Raw genomic sequence first — 27,850 nt, forward strand, 5'->3', positions numbered from 1 at the left:
TAGTGTGCCCCCCCCCCCGCTTGGATGGTTAATGTGGATGGAAGGAAGGTGCAACTCCTCTTGTTAGGATATTTGCATATGTAAATCAGCAGCAGCCTTCAGCCTAATGAGTCATGAAGTGAGGCCATGTGAGGAACCACAAGTTGTGCTAAATGAAAGAACAGACGTTGGCGATATCATTCTGTCTTTAGATCAACGTCTCCCCACTTTTATAACGAGGCTATTAGCATCAAAGAACACACACATGAGCCTCCTCCGCCTCCTCCTCCTCCTCCTCCTCCTCCTCCTCCTCTCTATCTGCTCCCTGATATGAAGGAGTAGCCTACACATTTGACAAGGGTGGACAGAAACATCAGTGTCGGCCATCTCCCATCAGGCTGCTATAGCCTACTCTCACTGGAGACATGCGTCATCCAACCAATCCCAAATGGCGCCCCTCCGTGGACAGACTGGTAAATAACACTTTATGGAAGAGGGGTACTGGCGGGGGGTACTGAGACTAGATGATATGAAACCAGAACCACGTCCGTTTATAAGCCCAGTATGTAGGAGCAGAAGCAGCGACCACATACACTCACCGGCCACTTTATTAGGCACACCTGTCCAACTGCTCGTTAACGCAAATTTCTAATCAGCCAATCACATGGCAGCAACTCAATGCATTTAGGCATGTAGACATGGTCAAGACGATCTGCTGCAGTTCAAACCGAGCATCAGAATGGGGAAGAAAGGGGATTTAAGTGACTTTGAACGTGGCATGGTTGTTGGTGCCAGACGGGCTGGTCTGAGTATTTCAGAAACTGCTGATCTACTGGGATTTTCACGCACAACCATCTCTAGGGTTTACAGAGAATGGTCCGAAAAAGAGAAAATATCCAGTGAGCGGCAGTTCTGTGGGCGAAAATGCCTTGTTGATGCCAGAGGTCAGAGGAGAATGGCCAGACTGGTTCGAGCTGACAGAAAGGCAACAGTAACTCAAATAACCACTCATTACAACCGAGGTATGCAGAAGAGCATCTCTGAACGCACAACACGTCGAACCTTGAGGCATATGGGCTACAGCAGCAGAAGACCACACCGGGTGCCACTCCTGTCAGCTAAGAACAGGAAACTGAGGCTACAATTCGCACAGGCTCACCAAAATTGGACAATAGAAGATTGGAAAAACGTTACTTGGTCTGATGAGACTCGACTTCTGCTGCGACATTCGGATGGTAGGGTCAGAATTTGGCGTCAACAACATGAAAGCATGGATCCATCCTGCCTTGTATCAACCGTTCTGGCTGGTGGTGGTGGTGTAATGGTGTGGGGGATATTTTCTTGGCACACTTTGGGCCCCTTAGTACCAATCGAGCATCGTGTCAACGCCACAGCCTACCTGAGTATTGTTGCTGACCATGTCCATCCCTTTATGACCACAGTGTTCCCATCTTCTGATGGCTACTTCCAGCAGGATAACGCGCCATGTCATAAAGCTCGAATCATCTCAGACTGGTTTCTTGAACATGACAATGAGTTCACTGTACTAAAATGGCCTCCACAGTCACCAGATCTCAATCCAATAGAGCACCTTTGGGATGTGGTGGACCGGGAGATTCGCATCATGGATGTGCAGCCGACAAATCTGCAGCAACTGCGTGATGCTATCATGTCAATATGGACCAAACTCTCTGAGGAATTTTCCAGTACCTTGTTGAATCTATGCCACGAAGGATTAAGGCAGTTCTGAAGGCAAAAGGGGGTCCAACCCGGTACTAGCAAGGTGTACCTAATAAAGTGGCCAGTGAGTGTATATATATATGTGTGTGTGTGTGTGTGTGTGTGTGTGTGTGTGTGTGTGTGTGTGTGTGTGTGTGTGTGTGTATATATGTGTGTGTGTGTCTTTATATATATATATATATATATATATATATATATATATATATATATATATATATATGTGTGTGTGTGTGTGCGTGTATACTATGTGTGTGTGTGTGTGTATATACGTGTGTGTGTGTCTGTGTGTGTGTATATATATATGTGTGTGTGTGTGTGTGTGTATATACTATGTGTGTGTGTGTGTTTGTGTGTGTGTGATGGCAGCTCTCGGGGCCACATATGTGGTTCGTGTTGTGTTAATGTTGTGTGTTGAGGTAGCAGTGCTGGGGCGTCGCTGCTGCAGGACTTCTTGTCAGGCTGAACAGCAGAGGGCGCTCCACAGAGCAGCTGTTAAATACAGGGCTGCCCGCTGGACTCTACCAACTACCCTCCATGTCATGGGGGGGTATTCTTAATGTAGATGTGTTGTGTGTGTGTTTAGAAGGTTGTGTTGTGGTTGTGTTGCCTTGGTTACTATCTAAATGTTAACTTGTTGAAGAATTGTGCTGTGTTGTGTTATTTGTAGTTTAGTTGGTAAAGTGTTGTTTGTGTGTTGCCCTTGTGTGTCAGAATGGTGAGACCAGCCAGTACATGTGCGCCCCCTTGTGTTCAGGTTGTTGGGTCAGTTTGGTGTGGTGAGTTTGTTATGTTCAGTGTGTTACGTGGGCATGATGTGAGTGAAGTTGTGTTTAGTTGACCTGTTGTGTGGAATGTGTGTGTTCACTAAACAACTGGTGAGCACAGCAGCAACACTTCATTGTGTAACATCAGAGGATTCATCTATGGAGCACGTGGAGAGAAGATATGAAGATGTGTGCACCACTAAGTAAGTTTAATATAACACAATGAACACATGTAGGATGGAGCAACAGGAGGTGGGTGGAGCAGCATGACATGACACATGGCGTGTGAGGTGTGGTGTTGTTAGAATAACACAATGAACAGATGTAGGATGGAGCAACAAGAGGTGGGTGGAGCAGCATGGCATGACACATGACGTGTCAGGTGGGTAAATTCAAACTTTATCTGAATAAGTGACCCGTGACTCCTCGTGCCTACCAGCACCAGACGATGCTGGATCAGCGGACTTTGCATCTGATCCGAGGAGCTGCTGGACGCGAGCCTGCAGATTGTCGAGGACCACAGACATTAAGAAGTGAGTTGTGGACTCGGGCCTCGTGCAGCGGTGTGAGCAGGTATCAGTACCTGATACAGGAGCCGTGTGGGATCCCTATATCCTGCACAGCATTTCTACGTCATACGTCATACGTCACCAACATGAATGTTATCAGCACATAAGCCCTGCTAGTTGGGTGTGAGACGGAAGAGAAGGAAGAATTCTGGAGGGAGTTGGATGACGTGGTGGAGAGGGTACCCAAGGAGGAGGGAGTGGTGATTGGAGCAGACTTCAGAGGGCATGTTGGTGAAGGGAACAGAGGTGATGAGGAGGTGATGGGTAGGTATGGTGTCAAGGAGAGGAATGTGGAAGGACAGATGGAGGTGGATTTTGTGAAAAGGATGGAAGTGGCTGTGGTGAATACATATTTCAGGAAGAGGGAGGAGCACAGGGTGACGTACAAGAGTGGAGGAAAGTGCACACAGGTGGACTATATCTGATGTAGGAGGCGAGATCTGAAAGGGGTTGGAGACTGCAAGGTGGTTGTGGAGTACAGCATGTACTGCATATGCCCTCCGTATGTACTCTGTAGTTTTCTACTTCTCTGTGTGTATGAAACTTCCCACTCAATGCAGACACACATACCCATTGTTCTTATGTGCGCCCCCATGGGGTCACATAGCCACGTCATCATGATTGCTTCCCCTTTGCCGCGTCCCAGACACTGGGACAGCAAAGGTAAGAGTAATGGACCTACAGACACTCACCAGGCACAGAACCTGATTAACTCAGATGTTTTCCTGCATAGCTTTGTCAGACTACACCTTGGTTAGTGCAGGAAACATAGGGTATGACGCGACGGACTGTGCTATAAAAACCACTACCTCCAGCTCAGGGCAGAGCATATCCTCACAGACGAACCTCTGTGTGGCCTTATGTCTCTCCATCTGCAGATGCAATAAAGATTCTCTGTTTGCTCCAATGTTTGTGGGGTGATTGTTCTCCCCAGAGGTTGCTGGGGCAAGAGCCCATTTAAGGATAAAGGAAAATCCACAACAAATTTGGTGTCAGAAGTGGGATCTCACGTCGCCCGCCAGACGGACAACCGGCTGACCGGTCATCTCGGGACGAGGACACAGTCACCCATCTCCCAATAACCTCAGCAGGTTTGAGGAGAAGAAAGGGAGAGGCGGGTGGTCCGTTTGGCCGGTGTCGCTGAGACCCCTCAGCAAAACCTGGGGAGATTCATCACACGGGTAAGCAGGATTCTTTAAAGGAGGAAATTATCATTTAAAACGCGGACTATTGAAACCAGATGAGGTCGTGCACTGACAATTAGGCGGCTGTTCACCCTCGGTCTCGCACTAATAGAAGTGGTCACCTGGTAGGATCAAGTGAACCCAGAAGAGAAAAAACAGGGAAACAAGGGCAGTAAACTGCCCCCGATAGATATGGAGGGTCCTATCTATCAGATAATGATAAGGAAATATGGTGAAGACTCGGTAAAACATGTTTTAGACTGGATACAGGGTCATGGGTTTCCTGTTGAAGGAACTTTGAGCAAGAATAAACTAATGAAAGTCCGACAGTCCATGGAAAAGGGAAGAGCGAAGGTCTTGGAAAGGAAACAGATTCCTACAACATGGTTAGAGCATATGGCAGAGCAAGAAAGAATTTTGGGAATGTGGGAGAAAGAGTATGAAAGTAGGGAAAGAAAAAAGCTACAGAGGACTATGACGCGCAACCATTGGTACCAAACCGCGCCTTGACGGACACTGACTGGCTTTTGTGTTCGACATGACTTGTCTGTGTGTGTGTGTTCATAGTTTGTTCCGTGGTGTTTGTCCGTCTGGCCATTTTGTGTTGTTTAGAAGTTGCAAGTCCTTGAGAGTGGCTTAAATGGGGATATAAAAGCTGGGGGAGGTTTTGTTTTGGCTTTTCCAAACCTTTGTTTTCCTGACAATTGGGGTGTGAGAGGGGGTTTTCAGAGACCACCTCGTTTAGCATCCTTATCAGACCCAACCCGGCTTTGTTCCTGTTTGACAAACAACTGGCTTTAGAAAGTCACCAACCTGAAGCAATGACTATTCAAATCCTTTCAAGGAATCTATTTCTTTTCTTTCTGAGGTACCTCATATGAAATGTGATATACCCATTTGGTTTTTTTTGGAGCATTGAAAAGTTGTTGTGGTGTATTTTTCACTTTAAATTGATCCTGTCCTCACTTCTTTTAGGATTCCCCAAAACCGAAGGATGTCGTGTCCCTATTTCATTTTCTGAACTGTTAAGCAGAGCTCTGTTATGTCCAACGCCACGGTTGCAATATTTTTAATTTTACCTATTCTGTTTTTCTTTCTGTTACTGAGATTTTTGTTTTTAAGAATAACTGGTGGGACCCAACTGCCTACCCACTTCACGCCTTGGGGGGGGGGGGTTGCCTTGAGAGTAACAGGGACAATGTAAACCACAGTTATGTTGTGTAAACTGTTGTTGTTTCTCTTTCCATTAGAAGACACCCATTGGTTCATTTGTTTTTATGTTGACTTACCTCTGTGTTAAATTGAACTTGTTTTGTTTTTCAGCACTAAGGTATGAGTTTTAGGATTTTTGTTTTTTAAAGAGGGGTAGTGGGAATGAGGAATTGAAATTCAGGATGGTTGTGAGCCTTCTTCTGTACAGTTTCCTTTATTTTTTTACTTCATAGGAAACAAACTGTTTTACGAATACAAACTTAGATCATAGCGGAAGATTCTGAAGAACACTGAGTCAAGTTGACTACGAATCTTCAGAATCCTAGAATGACAGTGTTTTCAGTGTTGTGCACTTTCACTCTGACAGTCTTTCCCTCCAGAATTGTCCAACCGAAGGTCCATGCGCTGAAAACATTCCTCCAGAGTTACGCAGCCTGTCCAGAGCTGACACCACCTGCTCCTCCCCCTCCTCCAGACGGGCTGGGTAACACCCCCACGCCCGTGGTACCGGATCCAGGGCCCCGGGGTATGCTCCACGGAAAGACAACCTCCCGGCTGGACAGAACTAAGAGCAACCTGCCACATAATGCGGCTGTAGGAGCTGTGTCTGTGTGAGGGTGGTCTCCAAGGTGTCCCGGTCTGCTCCTGGCCCAGCCAATCCTCCCACACATGAAGACCCCTCTGGTTGTCTAGATGAGACTAGCACCAACTCCCTAGCTCTGGAGACGACAGATTTGGGTTTGGCTTTGAGAGTCCGAAATCGCCTTGCCTCTGTGGAGTCTGTAACCAGTGACAACTGTGAACGTTTCACTGCAGCTGAGTCCACCATCAGAATGCTCCGAACCCAAAACCTGTCTCTGCAGGACCGAATCAACGACCTCGAGAACCGATCTCAGAGGGCCAATCTCCATGTACTGAACATTCCTGAAGGCAGTGAGGCCGGTAAAGAGCCGGTGCAGTTCATGTCGGAGATGCTGATGCAAATAATGAGTACTCGCCGAGCCATAGCAGCATCACTTTTCCTGGGTGTCCTGCTACTCCTCACCTGCTGCATTGTGCCCATAGTTCGGCGTTTGATAAACGGCCTCATTGCTACTCAACTCATGTATTATCACCTCCTTGCCCAACAGGACGGGGACCCTGTTTCGTCCCCCCCCCCACCACTGCTTTTCCCCTCTTCCCCGCCCCCTTACAAGGACTTCGGTTCTGAGTCCTCCTACACCTCCTCCGATGACAGTGACTCCCCCGTCTACATGATACTTTATGACGAACACTGGTTAACCCTTTCCATTCCGGTTGTTCTGATGCCCGTTTATTATTCCTGTGTATAGATGTTATGTGTGCTGATTTCCATTATTTCTATGTTACCTCTGGGTGTTCAATGACGAACAAAAGGGGGGAATTGTGGAGTACAACATGTACTGCATATGCACTCCGTATGTACTCTGTAGTTTTCTACTTCTCTGTGTGTATGAAACTTCTCACTCAATGCAGACACACATACCCATTGTTCTTATGTGCGCCCCCATGGGGTCACATAGCCACGTCATCATGGTTGCTTCCCCTTTGCTGCGTCCCAGGCACTGGGACAGCAAAGGTAAGAGTAATGGACCTACAGACACTCACCAGGCACAGAACCTGATTAACTCAGATGGTTTCCTGCATAGCTTTGTAAAGACGACACCTTAGTTAATGCAGGAAACATAGGGTATGACGCGACGGACTGTGCTATAAAAACCACTACCTCCAGATCAGAAGCAGAGCGTATTCTCGCAGACTAACATCTCTGTGGCCTTATGTCTCTCCATCTGCAGATGCAATAAAGATTCTGTGTTTGCTCCAGTGCTTGTCCGATGATTATTCTCCCCAGGGGTTGCTGGAGCAAGAGCCCATTAAAGAATAAAGGAAAATCCACGACACTGATCACCGCAGCATCACCAGCAGCAGGCAGCAGCAGCAGGAGAACAACTGTGATTTTTACAATGATTAAATCCTGAAAAACATTTAAGAAACTATCAAACGCTGAATCAGTTCCTCTGGACACCTTTATCGACCGATACGTTTCATCATCTAGTACCTGTCAGATATCTGTCAAACATCTGTCAATAACATCTGTCAGACATCTGTCGATAACATCTGTCAGACATCTGTCAAACATCTGTCGATAACATCTGTCAGACATCTGTCGATAACATGTCAATAACATCTGTCAATAACATCTGTCAAACATCTGTCGATAACATCTGTCAGACATCTGTCAATAACATCTGGCAATAACATCTGGCAACATCTGTCATTGACATCTGTTAATTACATCTGTCAAACATCTGTCCATAACATCTGTCTATAGTAAACGCTGCGTCCAGATGGACTGATTCAACCTTCTGTGGTTTTCTAAGCTGGGTTGCTGCGCATGCGTCAAGACGTTTAACACACAAAGCAGAACATGTCAGAACTCTTCATGAAAGCTCTTTCAGTCCGCAAGCAAACAGCGTCGCTGTTCTCATTTGTTCGTGTGTCTGAGTAGTTGGTCTGTTGTCGTTTCCCTCCTGTTGTGTTTGTTCTTGGCTCTTTTCATACGGAGTATTTTTTCCTCTGGTGTATTTATTTCATAGTTTTGATATTTCAATGTTACTGAGCTAAAAACATTGATGTAAATGTGACTCGTACAGTTGTGTTTTTTGCCACATGGTGTTCAGTTGTGATACGGCTCTACTGTGATGGAGGACACACACCAGCTCATGCCTGTAACTTTGGGAAGTGTTGCTGAGCTCTACTGTCCTCATGCCATAAAATACTTTGTATGAAAATGAACTGCCAAACTATTGTAAAGACGGTGTAAAGTTGTATTATGTAAAGACAAGAAGACCTACAAGGCTTATACACTTCAGCATTTTATTAAAACGGTATTCACTGTAAAGTTAAGGCATTTATACAACATAATGTCATTTATTTAAGAAACCTGTCTTGTTTCCCTTTGGTTAAAAAGTTACCATAGTGAACTTTTGAAGTAAATGATACAACAATGAAAAACTATGTTGTGTACATATATACATATATACATTCACTGAGGTATTTTTTTAAAAAGTGGCTTGCTTCAATTTCAGATTTTAAGGTGCAAGTGTTACATGCTTTGTACATTGAAGTTCTAAAGGGTTTTACATTTTCCATTAAAATGGATTTATCAACCTTGTGGTTGCTGTGGTTTGCATACCGGCCAGTCAGGGACTGTGTCTCACTTGTCCCAAACCCGAGGAATGGATGTGTACTAACGAGTCAGAGGCTTTGGTACAGTGCAGAGTGCAGTACACTGCTGAGCTGATTTCTATACATGACTAGAGTGCTACATAGGAAGGGACAGGGGTTAGCTTAGCCTGTTAAATTGCTAACTATGCATTATATACTACATAGCTGATGTTCGAGCTGTACTTTTACTGCTCACCCTTATTACAGCCGGGCAGCAAAAGTGAGCCGGGTGTCTTTGTCCAGTTAGTTTTCCCACTCCTGCGGAATCCCAAGATGTGTTCTCAGGTTAACTGGCAGATTGAATCTCTCCCACACTTCCTGGGTCTTCCTCGAAGTGGACCCCTACATGGAAAGCCGTTTCCAATTCAAACTGGCTACTGACCACCACCTTCCCGAGTAACCGAGTTCTACCCTGCTGGGAAAACCCTCCTTCCTGCCGCTGGGATCCATCAGCCCAGAGTTTCGCTTTGAGACCGTCACTGTCAGATGTAATGCATCGCTGTAACCGCTAGTAGGCGTTTCTTGTATTTTGGGGGGGTATCTTGTACTTTGGGGGCGCGTCTTGTACGTTACGCCCCTGTCCTTCAGTCCGCAGACGTGCTGTTGGGTTTTTAAGCTCTGCTGGGCGTCCAGCACAACGTCTGGACGGACGTCTATCTGTCGTCCTTTTGATGGTACTGAGTAAAACTCGTGTTCGCGAGTATTCTCTCGCAGTACTAGAGCGCCACTTCGTTACCCTGCGTCGTATTGGCTACTGTGAAAGAAGTCTGCGTTTTTATTCAACAGTACCTGTCTGCGGACTGCCAGACAGGGACGTAAGGCACAAGACACGCCCCCTAAGTAAAAGGACCGCCCACTTGCCAGTTCGTGAAACCTTCACGTTACAGAAACCTTCACATCAAATTAAAAAGACCGGGCCGCTCCGTAAGCATTTCACTCCAGGGCAGAAAGTGTGGGGCATAAACCACTTGTCACCCCAACACAGATATTTCTGCCTCCTCCTCATCTAAAACCCAGACTGATGGGACGTGTTGTGAAAGCAGGGAACAAAGGAGGTGATGGACTTCACTATCTGAGACAGATGTTTCCAAGAATACCTGTTGCCAAGATGAAGGAAGGCTTTGTGTTGGTCCACAAGTCAGACAGGTCCTCAGTGACAGGGAGGTAGAAGATCTGCTAGTGGGCCAGGGAAAACAGCATGGAAGGCGTTTCAGGATGTTGTGGGGGATTTCCTTGGCAACTACAGAGCACCAAACTCCACTGAGCTGCTGGACCACATGCTTAAAGCACACAAGACCATGAAGTGACACAGGTCTATGAAAATTCCTGTTGTGCACCTCACGTGGACTTCTTCCCTGCTGGACTTGGTGCAGTCAGTGAGGAACATGGTGAAAGGTTTCACCAGGACATTGGACGATGGAAAAGAGGCGTCAGGACAACTGGAATCCATCAATGCTGGTGGACCACTGTTGGACACTGAGACGAGAGGCACCAGGTGCTGAGTACCAACGAAGATCCTCTGCAAAACGTTTTAAGCTCAGCTGAACTAACACCACGTGTCGGCACCATTGTGTGATTACACGTTACATCCAATACAAGGTATTTTAATGTTCCTCCACCTTCCTACGTGATGCAGCTCATCTGAAATGATGAATGATGTCTGTGTTCAGCTTGACATTGTCCATCATAACCTCCTTTTTCCAGGAAGCGAGACGTCTGAAAACGTGTCCAGTGTTATCGCCGCCTATAATCCCGTGTGTACCAGAGAGATCAGGCAGTAAATCAGATACCTCACGGAAGAAGGCCGGCTCATCAACATTCGGACCATAGGAGTGTAACGGGACATGACTAAATGTAGGCAGTTACCAAAACACATCTGCCGTCTGGCTCATTCACAGTACAGACACGTCTGAACGGAACCCCAGTCCTGCAAATCAAAATGGCCGCTCCCCGGGCTTTACTGGGGAACGTGGACTGGAAGATCTGGTTGGCCCCGCTGAGCAACCTTTCTTTTCTGGGTCTAATATGTTTCTTGTTAATGTATGACGTCAGCGGACAGAGATTTTTTTTATCCCCTTTTTCTCCCCAATTGTACCTGGCCAGCTCTTCCGAGCCGTCCCGGTCTCTGGTCCACCCCCTCTGCTGATCCGGGAGGGCTGCAGACTACCACGTCTCCTCCCATACATGTGGAGTCACCAGCCGCTTCTTTTCACCTGACGGTGAGGAGTTTCACCAGGGGGACGGAGCGCGTGGGAGGATCCCGCTATTCTCCCCAGCCCCCCCCCCCCAACAGGCACCTCGACCGACCAGAGGAGGCGCTAGTGCTGCGAGCAGGACACATACCCACATCCGGCTTCCCACCCGCAGACACGTGTCTGTAGGGACGCCCGACCAAAGCGGACAGAGATTTTAAATGAGACAACACTTCAGCTTGTTTGAGCACATGGCTCATCCACGCACATTGCAGCTAGTGAAAGTAGTGTCGCCACCTGGCGGAGGTAAACTAGGATGCATATCGAGTTTGAATAGTAGCGGTGTACACCCAAAATGCCCTTGTAAAACATTGATAAGAAGAATAAAAGTTAAAAAACAAAACAGAACAATAAGATAATTACCCCCCCCCCCGTCCCACTTTTCACTTTCCCAAACAAAGTGAGAGCAAAAGCCCCACGTGCCCGCTTAGGGGTGGCCGGACCATATAGGAACAACTAAACGGCAGCTAAGTTGACACAGGGGCCCCTCAGCCCCCCTCCAGTAATGTGGACAAATGATGGGCCCTGTGATGGTCCTGGCGGCCTGTCCAGGGTGTCTCCCCGCCTGCTGCCCAGTGACTGCTGGGATAGGCTCCAGCATCCCCGCCACCCTGGGAGCAGGATAAGCGGTTTGGGTGATGGAGGGATGATTGTGAACAAATAATAAAAAAAAGGGGGGGTCACGAAAATGCGCCGGTCTGAGTGACTACAAAATGAAAGTCACGTGTCAAAACGTGCCAGTCGGTGAATGGCTGATAGCGCTCAAACCAACGTCCCTGCTAAAGCCTCAGCGGGCCAGTTGTAATATCGTAACGGTCACGAATGACTCGCTAGCCCTTGGCTAACGGGTCGGACCCTTTGGGGGACTGGTTAACGTGGTCGCCCGTGGTGCGGGAGACCCGGGTTCGCGTCCCGGTTGCGGTGGTTCAGCTAGCTCCAGAAGCGGTTGACCATCAGCCTCTTGGGGCTTTGTCCTGCTTCTTCTGCCTTTCGGTTTTGACATCCTGAGGCTTTTAGACCGGAAATCAAAACAGGCAAATTAAAGTGACTATTAAGCGAGTGACCGAATTATTCATTATTTCGAGTATGGAAAAGAGCCCTGGAAAAACACGTCTACTCCATGTGGTGCTCACTAGCGCCCCCCAACTATCTTGGTTGTGACGAAAGGGCTAACATAGCATTATTCCAGGAGACCCACCTGAATGACAGGGAGCATGAAAAGCTCAGAAGAGAACGGGTTGGTCAAGTATATTATTCCTCATTCTCAACAAGCAAGAGAAGAGTTGCTATCCTGGTAAATAAAAATACTCCATTCATTTTAGACAAATACTTTAAACGTCCACAACATGGTATTTTATATGGGGAACATATTATGACTGGTTGTGTTTATGCTGTAAATCTCCATGGCAGTGAATTCTATTTGTCATTATCATCTGAAGTTTCCTCTCTTTCTTCTTCCTATACCATGTTAGCTGGTGACTTAAACTGGGTTGTGGATCCAGGGGTAGACCATAATCCCCCAACCAAGGCTACTTCTTCTAAAATGACAAGGGCCATGAGGGAAGTATTGTCAGATTGTGAGCTGATTGACATAGAGAGTTCTCCATCTCACAGAAAAGGACTATACCCTTTTATACTTAAAGCAGGTGCTTGATATGGTGAAATAATGCACTGTAGGAACTAGACTGCTGTCCGATCGTGCTGACATATATATATATATATATATATTAGTTACCCAACCGATTTCTTAACCTCCCTCACAGCACTGCTGTTTAAATTCTTCCATTGTGAGCAGTCCCTCTTCTGTGGCCTATTTAGAAGAACAAATCGAAGTCTTCTTAGCAGCTAACGATAATGCAGACACAAATCCTTCATCACGCTGGGAAACGCTTAAGGCCTATTTGAGGGTGGCTATCTCATATTGTACAGCAAGGGAAAGAGAGGCCTTAAAGACTCTGTGTAGAAAAACAAGTATTAAAACGTGAAAAGCAGGTAAAAGTTAACCCACATGAGGCCTTACTTTGTAAACCAGAGGTTACATGATCAGCTCCTAACCAAATGTTAACGCCTAAGCTGAGGCCAGCATCTTCTATGCTAAACAGAGACTATCTGAAATGGGAGATAAACCCGGGTGACTGCTCACACATTTAGCTGCAGGTGGACAGATACCAAATCCATCTCTTCATTAAAAGACGACTCAGGAACAAACCATTATGAGACTAAAGCTCTTAGTAATGAGAAACTTCACAGAAAGCTCTAGACCTCTGACTCAACTACGAGCATGGGCGATATACGCAACTTCCTAGAAAAACTTAACCTGCCATTGCTTTCTGATGTAGACCGGGATGCTTTTGGGAGACCAATGACCCATGAGGAGGTGAAAAAGGCCATGGCATCCTTACAGAGTGGAAAAACTCCATGGCCTGACGGGTACGGCCCAGAGTCTTATAACAAGTTCCAAAACTCATCAAAAGGACCTCTAACAAAAACGTTCCTACGCTCCCTAGAACGAGTCTCTCTCTCCTCCCCCTACCTTGTATGTTGCAAACATATCGGCGATTCTTAAGAAGGGTATGTTGTGTATTGATAAATGTTCTATCATTCACTGTTGATACGGAACTACTTATTGTTTACATGTTGTTGACCGGATGTAACCCCGCCCAGAAAGGAGATAAATATTAGGTGCAAAAGCGCCAAAACCCAGAACTGCGCTCTCCAATGCCTGGACAGTCAGGTGGACATGTACAGCCGAGAGATATGAATAAAAGCTCATTTACATTAAGTCATCTCCGGGTACTTTGTCAATAAGAACGCAACACTGGCGACGAGGGGGATTCGTTTTTCCACAAAAACTTTTTCTTCTGAGACGGAGGAAAAGGTGTGAGAGAAGAGAGAGCTAACCGGAGCAAGGCGCTAGCTAGCAAGCAAAGGAGCAACTAGCAACGTCAGTCACGAAATGGCTGTGTTTAGCAGTGAGTCGGGTTTGTGTTTCAACGAGGCTAACGGAAGCTTCAGCACGGACGAGGATCGTTCTGCACAGTTTATCGAAGCCAACGGGATTGAGGAGGGGAAGCAACGGGCTGTGTTCCTATCCGTGGTGGGTGCAAAGACTTTCGCTTTACTGACTGACTTGGTAGCGCCAAAGAAGCCATCGGAAACGCCATTAGCTGATATTTTTAAAGCACTGAGGGACTTTTATGTGCCAAAGAAGAATGTCCTTAGCGAACGTTATAGCTTCCGTGCCCGCAAGCAACAAAGTGGTGAGTCTCTAGCCGAGTATGTTGCCGCGCTAAAAGGGTTAGCAGCCTCTTGCGCATTTGGCGCGACGCTAGAAGAACAACTGAGAGATCAGCTAGTATATGGTATCAGTAGTAAAGAGCTGAGAACTAAGCTGTTGAGTGCTGCTTATGGACAAGAGCTAAACTGGGCTAAAGTGATGGACACGGTGAACAATTTTGAGTGCACACCCACGAGTCTTAGAACGTTCCAGCAAGCTCCGCTGAGAACAGACATCGTGAGAGCCAGCAGCTACAAAGGGAGCGCCAGTGCGCGCGGAAACGCGGCACACGACATGAAAAAGGGCGTCAGGGACACGGCGTGCTACCGGTGCCTCGGAGAGGGACATCAGGCAGCGACATGCAGGTACAAAGAGTTCCAGTGCAGAGCCTGCAACCGGAAGGGCCATCTGGAGAGGGCGTGCAGGTCCACGGCATCATCGGAGTCGGAGACGGCCAATCAAGGCGGCAGCTCCAGACGGGGACCTAGGACAAGCAGGAGGGCCAATCCTGCAGAGAGGCAGACTCGCTACATGACCAGGGAGGAGTCTCCCCACGAGCACCAAAGTGCATCGGAGGAAGACACTGATGATGAGGACTACAGGGCCTCCAACAAAACCCACAAGCTGACCATCATCGAGGTAACAGGGACTGAAAAAGACTTGGGGTTGTTTTCCGTTACCGGTAGGCCTAAAAATGATAATGAATATGTCAGACCATATATGGTCATGGTGAGATGTAATGGTGTAAAGATCAAAATGGAGGTAGATACAGGCGCAGCCATGAGTATCATAAATGAGGAACTGTACAGACAGAGATTTAGCAAGTGTAAACTAATGCCATGTGATGTAAGTTTAAAAACTTATTCTTCAGAGCCGATTCCATTGTTGGGTAAATTCCAAGTGAAAGTACAGTGTGGGGAGCAAACAGAACAGCTATCTTTGTTAGTGTGTAAGGGACATGGGCCAACACTGATGGGTAGAAACTGGATCCAGTTCTTAAAGTTAGACTGGTCTAGAGTGAACCATGTACCGGTGGTAGTAGATCCACTGACTGAGATGTATCAGAAATACTTCCAGGTGTTTGAGAGAGACAGGGGGGTCATTTCAGGAGTAAAAGCAAGGTTACAGGTGGTTAGCGACGCCACGCCCAAGTTTTGCAAAGCAAGATCAGTGCCTTATGCCCTGACTACAGCAGTAGAACAGCAGCTAGACAGACTGCAAGAAAAAGGAGTATGGACCCCGGTAGAATATAGTGAATGGGCTACTCCCATAGTATGTATCCCCAAAAGAAATGGAGAAGTCAGAATATGCGGGGATTATAAAGTGACAATAAACCCATGGCTAGAGGTAGACAAATATCCTCTGCCAAAGACACAAGACCTGTTTTCTAAACTAGCAGGTGGCAGGTATTTCACCAAGTTAGACCTCACACAAGCATATCAGCAAGTAGAGCTGGATGATGAATCCAAGCAGTAACTAACTATAAACACGCCTAAGGGGCTGTATCGTCTAAACAGGTTGCCATATGGAGTAGCCAGCTCCCCAGCAATATTCCAACGCATCATGGATCAGGTGTTACAGGGGCTGCCAAATGGTGGTGTGCTATTTAGATGATATACTCATCACAGGGACAACAAAAGCCGAACACTGGGAAAATGTAGAACGAGTGCAGGAGCGGTTACAATACAGAGGTGTAAGGGTGAACAAAGACAAGTGTGCCTTCTGCCAGCCAAGTGTTACATATTTAGGGCACAAAATAGACAAGGAAGGGTTACACCCCATAGAAGAGAAGGTAACAGCCATAGCAAATGCTCCCACCCCAAAGAATGTCACAGAACTGAGAGCATTCTTAGCCCTACTGACCTATTATGGGAAGTTTATGGACAACTTATCCACTATCATAAAGCCTATGACTGAGTTGTTACAGAAAGACAAGCCATGGGTATGGTCTACTAAGTGCCAGGAAGCCTTTGAGAAGGCCAAGAGCCAGTTAACATCAGACAAAGTGCTGACTCACTTTGACCCCCAGCTACCACTATTACAAGTCTTCCTTGCTGCCTGAATCTACGTTGCTGTTTTGTAAGTCTGTTTGACTTATTAGAACATTGTTCTAGCCCAGTCTGTCTCCGCTGTCTGCATCCTGGTCCTCGGTTCCTGCTACTAGCATGACACTTAGTATGTTGGTGACGTACATTGGAAACCATTAATGTTGAAAAACAGAAATATGAATCTGAATTTGAGCTCTGACCTTTCCTAAAAAACCAAAAAGCCACATGTTCACTGAAGCTAAAACTAAACACAACAGAATGTTTGCGGTGGTTTATTTTAGAAAGAACAATTTGAATTGGAGAAACAGCAACAGACGACTGGTGATTTAAAAAGGAGCATTAAAATGATTTCCCTGTAATATAGGTCAGGGGAATGTTGTCGGTTGATTTTGATACAAAGTTGTGTTACAGGAGGTGAAGCATTGGGTCACATCAGAATCTGTAGAGCATTAGTAAGAATACGAGCAGGAGGTAATGAGATCCAGCAGGGGGCAGCACTGACAACCTGGGAGAAAACCTTCAGGTGAAAGCAACACACACTGACCTGCCACCAGAAAAACCAACGAGGAAAAAGCGTCACTTCCTGCTTCAGCTGGTTGGAACCAGAACACGCCCTGTTAAAAAAGACCAACGATAAGAAAAGTGGTGAAGAGTGAAGAGACTGAAATACAACCAAACAAGTCTGGCCCACTTCAAGTACTGATGACACCCAACTTAACTATTGTTTCTTCAACTATCTATAAGTACTAATGTGTACAGTGTACTGTCCATGTGTACTGATATGTATAGTATACTGTCTATATGTATAGTGTACTGTCTATATATACTGATATAGTGTAGTGATATAGAGTGTACTGTTTATATGTGTTTGTATTATAATGTAGTGATGTAGTATAAAGCGTATATGTATTTGTATTATAGTGTAGTGTGTATATGTAGTGATATTATAGTGTAGTGGTATTATAGTGTAGTGTGTATATGTGGAGTGATGTGAACCAGTGTAAACCTGGTCTGGACTGATCTAGTGTTACTGACCTCTGGCCTTCCTCTTGTAGTAGATCAGACCTGCCAAAGACAAAATCAAACCCAGAAGCAGACCTGACGCTCCAGTGGCGATCTTGTTTCTGTCTGATTGTGACATGGAGGGATCTGGAGAGACAGACACATGTCTCTATCTACAGACACATCTGCATGTTGACCTGTCTCTCTATGTCTTCATCACCTATCCATGGACAGAGACACACATAGATACTCACTCCAGTCCACTTTCTTAGGAGAGGGGAAACTGGCGTGTTCCACCATGCAGGTGATCTTCTCTCCAGACCTGAGATGAAATAAGTGAAGAAGAAGAAAACACACAGGAAATAAACAACATATCAACAATAAATAAGACGTGATGTGATTGGATGAGGTAAGTCTGTACTTTCCTGTCTGTCTGCACAGAAACTAGTCGAGTCTGATACTAAACATCAGCCCAGTTTAAAACACGGTGTTAATACACAATAAATACTCTGTCGTCCATCTGGGATCTCACATGTGAAGAGCCACGCATCCCACCTTAAATATACAGCTGGTGTCTACAGAGCAGACACTGAGGAGACACGTTCCACCTTAAACATACAGCTGGTGTCTACAGAGAAGACACTGAGGAGACACGTTCCACCTTAAACATACAGCTGGTGTCTACAGAGCAGACACTGAGGAGACACGTTCCACCTTAAACATACAGCTGGTGTCTACACAGCAGACACTGAGGAGACACGTTCCAATGCTCAACCATCACTTTGTGCTTTGTTGTCCAGTCATTGTGTGTGTGTGTGTGTGTGTGTGTTTGTGTGTGTGTGTAAATGTGAGTGTATAGTGTTAAAGTGTTGTGTATGTATTTGGACCGGTCCATTCTGTACTGAGTCTAAGTGTTCTGACCTGGGCGTGTATTCCAGGTGCGAGTGGATCTGGTAGTACCAATCACCATTTGCCAGCTCATCGGTGGAAGTGACGTCAGAGGTCACCGGCTGTCCGTCTCTCAGCCAGGTGACACTGATGTATTTGGGGTAGAAGTTGTAGACACTGCACATCAGCATGGCCGGATGTCGGCCACTAGGGGGCGTCACTGAAGTCAGTCTCACACTGGGCTCAGCTGGTAAAGAATTATTTTTGTTATCATCATCATCATCATCATCATCATCATCATCATCATCATCATGACTTGAAATCAACTTTTTGAATCAACGTCAAATGTGTAGAGTTGCTAATCCTGAGAGTATATAATGTTTGGTATTATAGTGTAGTGTGTATATGTGGAGTGATGTGAACCAGTGTAAACCTGGTCTGGACTGATCTAGTGTTACTGACCTCTGGCCTTCCTCTTGTAGTAGATCAGACCTGCCAAAGACAAAATCAAACCCAGAAGCAGACCTGACGCTCCAGTGGCGATCTTGTTTCTGTCTGATTGTGACATGGAGGGATCTGGAGAGACAGACACATGTCTCTATCTACAGACACATCTGCATGTTGACCTGTCTCTCTATGTCTTCATCACCTATCCATGGACAGAGACACACATAGATACTCACTCCAGTCCACTTTCTTAGGAGAGGGGAAACTGGCGTGTTCCACCATGCAGGTGATCTTCTCTCCAGACCTGAGATGAAATAAGTGAAGAAGAACAAAACACACAGGAAATAAACAACATATCAACAATAAATAAGACGTGATGTGATTGGATGAGGTAAGTCTGTACTTTCCTGTCTGTCTGCACAGAAACTAGTCGAGTCTGATACTAAACATCAGCCCAGTTTAAAACACGGTGTTAATACACAATAAATACTCTGTCGTCCATCTGGGATCTCACCTGTAAAGAGCCACGCATCCCACCTTAAACATACAGCTGGTGTCTACAGAGCAGACACTGAGGAGACACGTTCCACCTTAAACATACAGCTGGTGTCTGTTAATTGGCCACTAGGTGGCGCTATGCTGCAAAATCATGAAATGCGCTAACATTATATATCCAAACTACTTGTAGCCTGTCAGTGTGATCAAACTGAAGCTTTGCAGCTAGCAGCTATGTACTCTTGTGAGCACCCTTCAGTAAAGGACATTTAATAATGCAAACCATTATCACCCCAAGTCCACTCTACTGCCCTTTGACACGGCTACACAACGCACTACAGGAGTATAACTACACATTTCTTTCAGAATCAGCAAACAAGTCACAGAATGACCCATAGCAGCTGTAAGATAAGCCTCTGCTTCCACATCTCTGGCTCAGACACCGCCATTAGCTGCGTCTGTTAAGAACTAATCTCAGTTTCCTGATGACGCCTTCACGCATCACTGCATAGAGGCTGAACTCAGATGCAGCATACTCATGCTTCATTATCTCCTCCTACTCCCACTTCAGCAGGTTTAATTAAAACACAAATAAGTTCCCTGAAGCTCAGAACAAGGTTTCCAGCAGGCTGCATTTCTCCCACTTTACTGAATAACTCACTGCAAGGCTGCCAAGAAACCCTCTGAAGTTAGTGGAAGACAACCTCTTCGCTCCTGTCAGCCCCACACTTGCCTCGTCCATGGGAGGGAACACTAGAATTGTACTTCTCCTAAAACAGATACTACACGCTCTTCCACTGTTATTACTCAGTACTTAACACTCAACATTGTTGACAAGTATGTACAGCCTAATACTACTCATTTCCCCACCTCATCCCTACATGTCATTATATTCTTTTAGACACATATGTTGTTTTTCTTCCAGCCCCAACCCACACGATGTTAATAACCTGTTCCAGGTTCATCAATGATCCTTTGTTGACGTCATAGATGATCAATAGTTGTGCGCTGTGTTCACAACCATCCTCATACACCATCTTGACGGACAGCTTTACGACCACCGTCGCTCTTTAAGACTGAGACTTGCATCCGTCTAATAAGCAAACAGCTCAACTAGCGAGGCTCCTACAGACAGCCAGACCCGACTTACATACATGGGGGCTTGGAGCCCGTTAATACCTGCTGGCAGCGCTGCTTTATGTCGGGGACTGTCTCACACCCTGATTGTGTTCTTCTGACGTAGTTGTGTAATGATACTGAACCTGATGTGTGTCCGTAATACTACACACCTGTTTTATGTACCATGTTCTATTGTTCACTAATACACACACACACACACACACACACACACACACACACACACACACACACACACACACACACACACAGAAACACACACACACACACAGAAACACACACACACACACGCACACACAGACACACACACACGCACACAGACACACACACACACACACACACGCACGCACAGACAGACACACACACACACAGACACACACACACACACACACACACACACACGGGCACACACACACACACACACACACACAGACACACACACACACACAGACAACAGACAGACACACACACACACACAGACACACACACACACGCGCACGCACAGACACACACACACACACACAGACACACAAACACACACACGCAGACACACAGACTGAAGCACACAGACACACAGGCTGAAGCACACAGACACACACACACAGACAGACAGACACACACACAGACACACACACACAGAGACACACAGACACACACACATGCACACACACACAGACACACAAACACACGCACGCACACACACACAAACACACACACAGACACACACAAACACACACACACACACACGGGCACACAGACACACAGAGACACACACACACACAGACACACACATACACAGACACACAGACACACGCACACAGACACACACACACACACACAGACAGACACAAAAACACACACAAAGACACACACTCAAACACACACATGGACGCGCACAGACACGCGCGCAAACCAACACACAAGTCAGACGAGCGCGCACAACTCACAAACACGCGCGCATACTTACATACGCGCGCGTACACACGCACACACACATACACAAACACAGACTCACGCACACAGACACACACACACACACACTTGCTTGCTGGTTGTCCATCGTGCCCGATGATGACCATCTTCTTCTATCTGTGGGTCCTTTGAGGACTCAGATAGCAGAAGATACCTGCGCAGCAGAGATGGGTTTTAAAGTGGCATGGGGGGGGGGCGCTTCTCCCAACGCCACATGATCTGATTGTAGAGGAGATGGTTCCGATGGCAAGGGGGTCCCTAGACGACCGGCACCTCCACACAACTGCAGGGGGCTGCCGGAAATCCAGTTTTTGGGAAACCACCTCGAAGCGTGCCGCCACAGCTCGCTTTTGTGTTGGGGTAAGCTCCCTTAGCCTTATGTCTTCCAGACTCACCCACAAGGCAGCGGGGCAGTGGTTGATAGGTGCCAGGGCGTGTCCACCAGGGTGGGCCTGCACACCATATCTCTGGGGCCCACTGCTGCTCCGAGATCCCCTGCCAAGTTAGCCTGGGGCCGCAAGACCCCAGTTACCACGTGTGGCCACGGGGAGGCGTGGCAGGAGTCTTGGTGAAGGAGAGGCTATGTACTGGCAAGGGAAGGCTTACACGCTAGCATGCTGCCCTATTCGCCACAGAGGCTAGCTAGCGGCAGCAAGCTAAGGGCAGGAAGGACACAAGCGGGTTGGAAGAACACATGCACCTTCCCTCCAACTACACACTGCTGCACTACCCGCATCACAACAGCCTGTGTGTATGTACACACACACACAGACACGCACACACACACACACACACACACAAACACACACACGCACAGACACACACACACAGACACACGCGCACACACAAACGCACACACGCGTGCACAAACGCACGCACACACACAAGCATACGCGCACACGGTGACAAAAACACACATGGACACACGCGCACACCGACAGACTACTCAGAAGCGCGCGCACTCACAACTCACGAACACGGGCGCACACTTACATAAGCGCGGGCACATACACACAGACACACACGCGAGCACACAACTCAAAGACGCGCGTGCGTACACAACTCACAAACGCGCGCGAATAATTACACACGCGCGCGTACACACAGACACAAACACATACATGCACTACTGACAGTATTAGTAACAGTAGTAGTAATAGTCATAATAATAGTACTAATAATAGTAGAAGTAATAGTAGTAATAAAAGTCATAATAATAGTACTACTAATAGTAATAGTAACAGTAGTAGTAATAGTCATAACAGTACTACTAATAGTAGTAGTAACAGTAGTAGTAATAGTCATAACAACAGTACTACTAATAGTAGTAGTAATAGTCATAATAATAGTACTACTAATAGTAGTAGTAACAGTAGTAGTAATAGTCTTAATAACAGTACTATTCATAGTAGTAGTAACAGTAGTAGTAATAGTCATGATAATAGTACTATTAATAGTATTAGCAACAGTAGTAGTAATAGTCATAATAACAGTACTACTAATAGTATTAGTAACAGTAGTAGTAATAGTCATAATAACAGTACTACTAATAGTAGTAGTAACAGTAGTAGCAATAGTCATAACAGTACTACTAATAGTAGTAGTAACAGTAGTAGTAATAGTCATAACAGTACTACTAATAGTAGTAGTAACAGTAGTAGTAATATTCATAATAACAGTACTACTAATAGTAGGAGTAACAGTAGTAGTAATAGTCATAACAGTACTACTAATAGTAGTAGTAATAGTAGTAGTAATAGTCATCATAATAGTACTAATAATAGTAGTAGTAACAGTAGTAGTAATAGTCATAATAACAGTATTATTAATAGTAGGAGTAACAGTAGTAGTTATAGTCATAATAACAGTACTACTAATAGTAGTAGTAGTAACAGTAGTAGTAATAGTCATAATAATAGTACTACTAATAGTAGTAGTAACAGTAGTAGTAATAGTCATAATAACAGTACTACTAATAGTAGTAGTAACAGTAGTAGTAATAGTCATAATAACAGTACTACTAATAGTAGTAGTAACAGTAGTAGTAATAGTCATAATAACAGTACTACTAATAGTAGTAGTAACAGTAGTAGTAATAGTCATAATAACAGTACTACTAATAGTAGTAGTAACAGTAGTAGTAATAGTCATAATAACAGTACTACTAATAGTAGTAGTAACAGTAGTAGTAATAGTCATCATAGCAGAGCAGCTCACCTGTCTTATCCAGGGCAGCTCGGTACCGTGTCTCTACATAATGTTTGCAGACTCTCTCTTTCCAAGCTCTCATGCCTGCCAGATCTGCAGGATCATTGTTCGCGCGCTCTGCGATGTAGATACCAAACTCATCATATCCAACATACTTCCCCACAGTGCTGTTAAACCTGATATCTTCTATCTTATTGAAATAAAAAGAGCGTATGTACTCTATGTCAGGAAGCTCAGAGGAGGTGAACACACATGTGCCCAGCATATAATACAATAACGCATCTGGAACAGAAAGAGAAACAGGTTCAAGTTACTTAGTTGAATTGTTTTAAAGACAATAATTAAAACCTCTTTTCTAACAACACAGCAGAGTCCATCCAACAGAGACTGATTTACATATTTTATCTCACCTGCTCCATAGAAACCCACGACCAGGAGGGAGCAACACACAACAAGGCAGCATGAAGCCATGTGTCTGTCTTGCTGATGAACACAATAAACTGTCCTCCTTTACAGACTGACTGGTGTGGACTGCACCCTGGACATAAACCAGTCCACCACCCAATCACCTCACTGGGCTGGCTAGCTCTCCCAACATCAGCCAATAGAAAACACAGAGGCCTGCCACGTCATCTGTTCCCAGGTAGAGGGTAGAGACTAATGCTGGAAAGGGACAGAAACTCACAGGTTCGAGCCTGTTCGGGGACTGAGAAGCTTTGGCCGGTGACAGAATGACAAGAGGACATGTGTTGTTAGCATAGCGCCCCCTAGCTGCAGGACACTCAACATGTACACAATACACACTCAACATGTACACAATACACACTCAACATGTACACAATACACACTCTACATGTACAAGAACAAACACACACACACACACACACACACACACATACACTCACTGGCCACTTTATTAGGTACACCTTGCTAGTACCGGGTTGGGCCCCTTTTGCCTTCAGAACTGCCTTAATCCTTCGTGGCATAGATTCAACAAGGTACTGGAAACATTCCTCGGAGAGTTTGGTCCATATTGACATGATAGCATCACGCAGTTGCTGCAGATTTGTCGGCTGCACATCCATGATGCGAATCTCCCGGTCCACCACATCCCAAAGGTGCTCTATTGGATTGAGATCTGGTGACTGTGGAGGCCATTTGAGTACAGTGAACTCATTGTCTTGTTCAAGAAACCAGTCTGAGATGATTCGAGCTTTATGACATGGCGCGTTATCCTGCTGGAAGTAGCCATCAGAAGATGGGGACACTGTGGTCATAAAGGGATGGACATGGTCAGCAACAATACTCAGGTAGGCTGTGGCGTTGACACGATGCTCAATTGGTACTAAGGGGCCATAAGTGTGCCAAGAAAATATCCCCCACACCATTACACCACCACCACCAGCCTGAACCGTTGATACAAGGCAGGATGGATCCATGCTTTCATGTTGTTGACGCCAAATTCTGACCCTACCATCCGAATGTCGCAGCAGAAATCGAGACTCATCAGACCAGGCAACGTTTTTCCAATCTTCTATTGTCCAATTTTGGTGAGACTGTGCGAATTGTAGCCTCAGTTTCCTGTTCTTAGCTGACAGGAGTGGCACCCGGTGTGGTCTTCTGCTGCTGTAGCCCATCTGCCTCAAGGTTCGACGTGTTGTGCGTTCAGAGATGCTCTTCTGCATACCTCGGTTGTAATGAGTGGTTATTTGAGTTACTGTTGCCTTTCTATCAGCTCGAACCAGTCTGGCCATTCTCCTCTGACCTCTGGCATCAACAAGGCATTTTCGCCCACAGAACTGCCGCTCACTGGATATTTTCTCTTTTTCAGACCATTCTCGGTAAACCCTAGAGATGGTTGTGCGTGAAAATCCCAGTAGATCAGCAGTTTCTGAAATACTCAGACCAGCCCGTCTGGCACCAACAACCATGCCACGTTCAAAGTCACTTAAATCCCCTTTCTTCCCCATTCTGATGCTTGGTTTGAACTGCAGCAGATCGTCTTGACCATGTCTACATGCCTAAATGCATTGAGTTGCTGCCATGTGATTGGCTGATTAGAAATTTGCATTAACGAGCAGTTGGACAGGTGTGCCTAATAAAGTGGCCGGTGAGTGTATATGTGTGTGTTTGTGTGTGTGTGTGTTACGGGTAATGTGCAGACTACCCACCAGAACGGGTAGTGTGCACATTAACCGGGTAGTGTGCACCCCACCCCCCCGCTTGGATGGTTAATGTGGATGGAAGGAAGGTGCAACTCCTCTTGGTAGGATATTTGCATATGTAAATCAGCAGCAGCCTTCAGCCTAATGAGTCATGAAGTGAGGCCATGTGAGGAACCACAAGTTCTGCTAAATGAAAGAACAGACGTTGGCGATATCATTCTGTCTTTAGATCAACGTCCCCCCACTTGTATAACGAGGCTATTAGCATCAAAGAACACACACATGAGCCTCCTCCTCCTCCTCCTCCTCCTCCTCCTCCTCTTCCTCCTCCTCCTCCCCCTCCTCTCTATCTGCTCCCTGATATGAAGGAGTAGCCTACACACTTGACAAGGGTGGACAGAAACATCAGTGTCGGCCATCTCCCATCAGGCTGCTATAGCCTACTCTCACTGGAGACATGCGTCATCCAACCAATCCCAAATGGCGCCCCTCTATGGACAGACTGGTAAATAACACTTTATGGAAGAGGGGTACTGGCGGGGGGTACTGAGACTAGATGATATGAAACCAGAACCACATCCGTTTATAAGCCCAGTATGTAGGAGCAGAAGCAGCGACAACATATGTCCACATGCACTTCCTGTCTGCCAACCAGGCGAGACACATGAATGAACAGGCCGCACCTTTCACATGCACGTTTACACAACCACCAGAAAAGACCAACATGTGCCCTCCCCCCTCCCCCCTCCCCCCTCCCTCCTCCCTCCTCCCTCACCTGGCTAATATGCTGCTAGTAGCCTACACCTTTCCTCCATCATGTCCTCATCTAACCCAGGATATGGGAGGGAGCAAACACGTTGTCCATGTAGACTAGACTCGCTGCTGTGCAAGTAAACCACACACGTGCACGCGCATTAGCGAGCGCGTACACACACACACACACACACACACACACACACACACACACACACACACACACACACACACACAAGCCAAGCGCGAAGCAAGCCCAATAATAAAAGCGATGCATCAGTTTGACGCTGAATGGCGGAAATAGGTATAAATGTCCCAAACTCTTAGAGGGATTTATTCATGACGTCATGGACAACAGGGGGGGCACGTCACTGTTTTAGGAGAAGTCAAAGAGGGAGGGGCCTCAGTACGTTACTACAGCACGACTCTTTACACAGTACTTCCTGATCTGCGTCACATAACGCAATGGCGGCTCATCAGTATGTGTGTGTGTGTGTGTGTGTGTGTGTGTGTGTGATGGCAGCTCTCGGGGCCACATGTGTAGTTCGTGTTGTGTTAATGTTGTGTGTTGAGGCAGCAGTGCTGGGGCATCGCTGCTGCAGGACTTCTTGTCAGGCTGAACAGCAGAGGGCGCTCCACAGAGCAGCTGTTAAATACAGGGCGGCCCGCTGGACTCTACCAACTACCCTCCATGTCATGGGGGGGGGTATTCTTAATGTAGATGTGTTGTGTGTGTGTTTAGAAGGTTGTGTTGTGGTTGTGTTGCCTTGGTTACTATCTAAATGTTAACTTGTTGAAGAATTGTGCTGTGTTGTGTTATTTGTAGTTTAGTTGGTAGAGTGTTGTTTGTGTGTTGCCCTTGTGTGTCAGAATGGTGGGACCAGCCCGTACATGTGCGCCCCCTTGTGTTCAGGTTGTTGGGTCAGTTTGGTGTGGTGAGTTTGTTATGTTCAGTGTGTTACGTGGGCATGATGTGAGTGAAGTTGTGTTTAGTTGACCTGTTGTGTGGAATGTGTGTGTTCACTAAACAACTGCTGAGCACAGCAGCAACACTTCATTGTGTAACATCAGAGGATTCATCTATGGAGCACGTGGAGAGAAGATATGAAGATGTGTGCACCACTAAGTAAGTTTAATATAACACAATGAACACATGTAGGATGGAGCAACAAGAGGTGGGTGGAGCAGCATGACATGACACATGACGTGTGAGGTGTGGTGTTGTTAGAATAACACAATGAACAGATGTAGGATGGAGCAACAAGAGATGGGTGGAGCAGCATGACATGACACATGACGTGTCAGGTGGGTAAATTAAAACTTTATCTGAATAAGTGACCCGTGACTCCTCGTGCCTACCAGCACCAGACGATGCTGGATCAGCGGACTTTGCATCTGATCCGAGGAGCTGCTGGACGCGAGCCTGCAGATTGTGGAGGACCACAGATATTAAGAAGTGAGTTGTGGACTCGGGCCTCGTGCAGCGGTGTGAGCAGGTATCAGTACCTGATA

The 27,850-nt window shown here is 46.3% G+C and overlaps 1 protein-coding gene across 1 annotated transcript in view; it reads right to left on the reverse strand.

Moving 5' to 3' along the window:
• The window catches only part of LOC130127808 (H-2 class II histocompatibility antigen, E-D beta chain-like), a 210,535-nt gene that overhangs the window by 60,800 nt on the left and 121,885 nt on the right, over positions 1-27,850 (reverse strand). The gene's annotated exons all lie outside the window — the stretch shown is intronic.

This window comes from Lampris incognitus, chromosome 17, assembly GCF_029633865.1.
Source record: "Lampris incognitus isolate fLamInc1 chromosome 17, fLamInc1.hap2, whole genome shotgun sequence".
Classification (NCBI taxonomy): domain Eukaryota; kingdom Metazoa; phylum Chordata; class Actinopteri; order Lampriformes; family Lampridae; genus Lampris; species Lampris incognitus.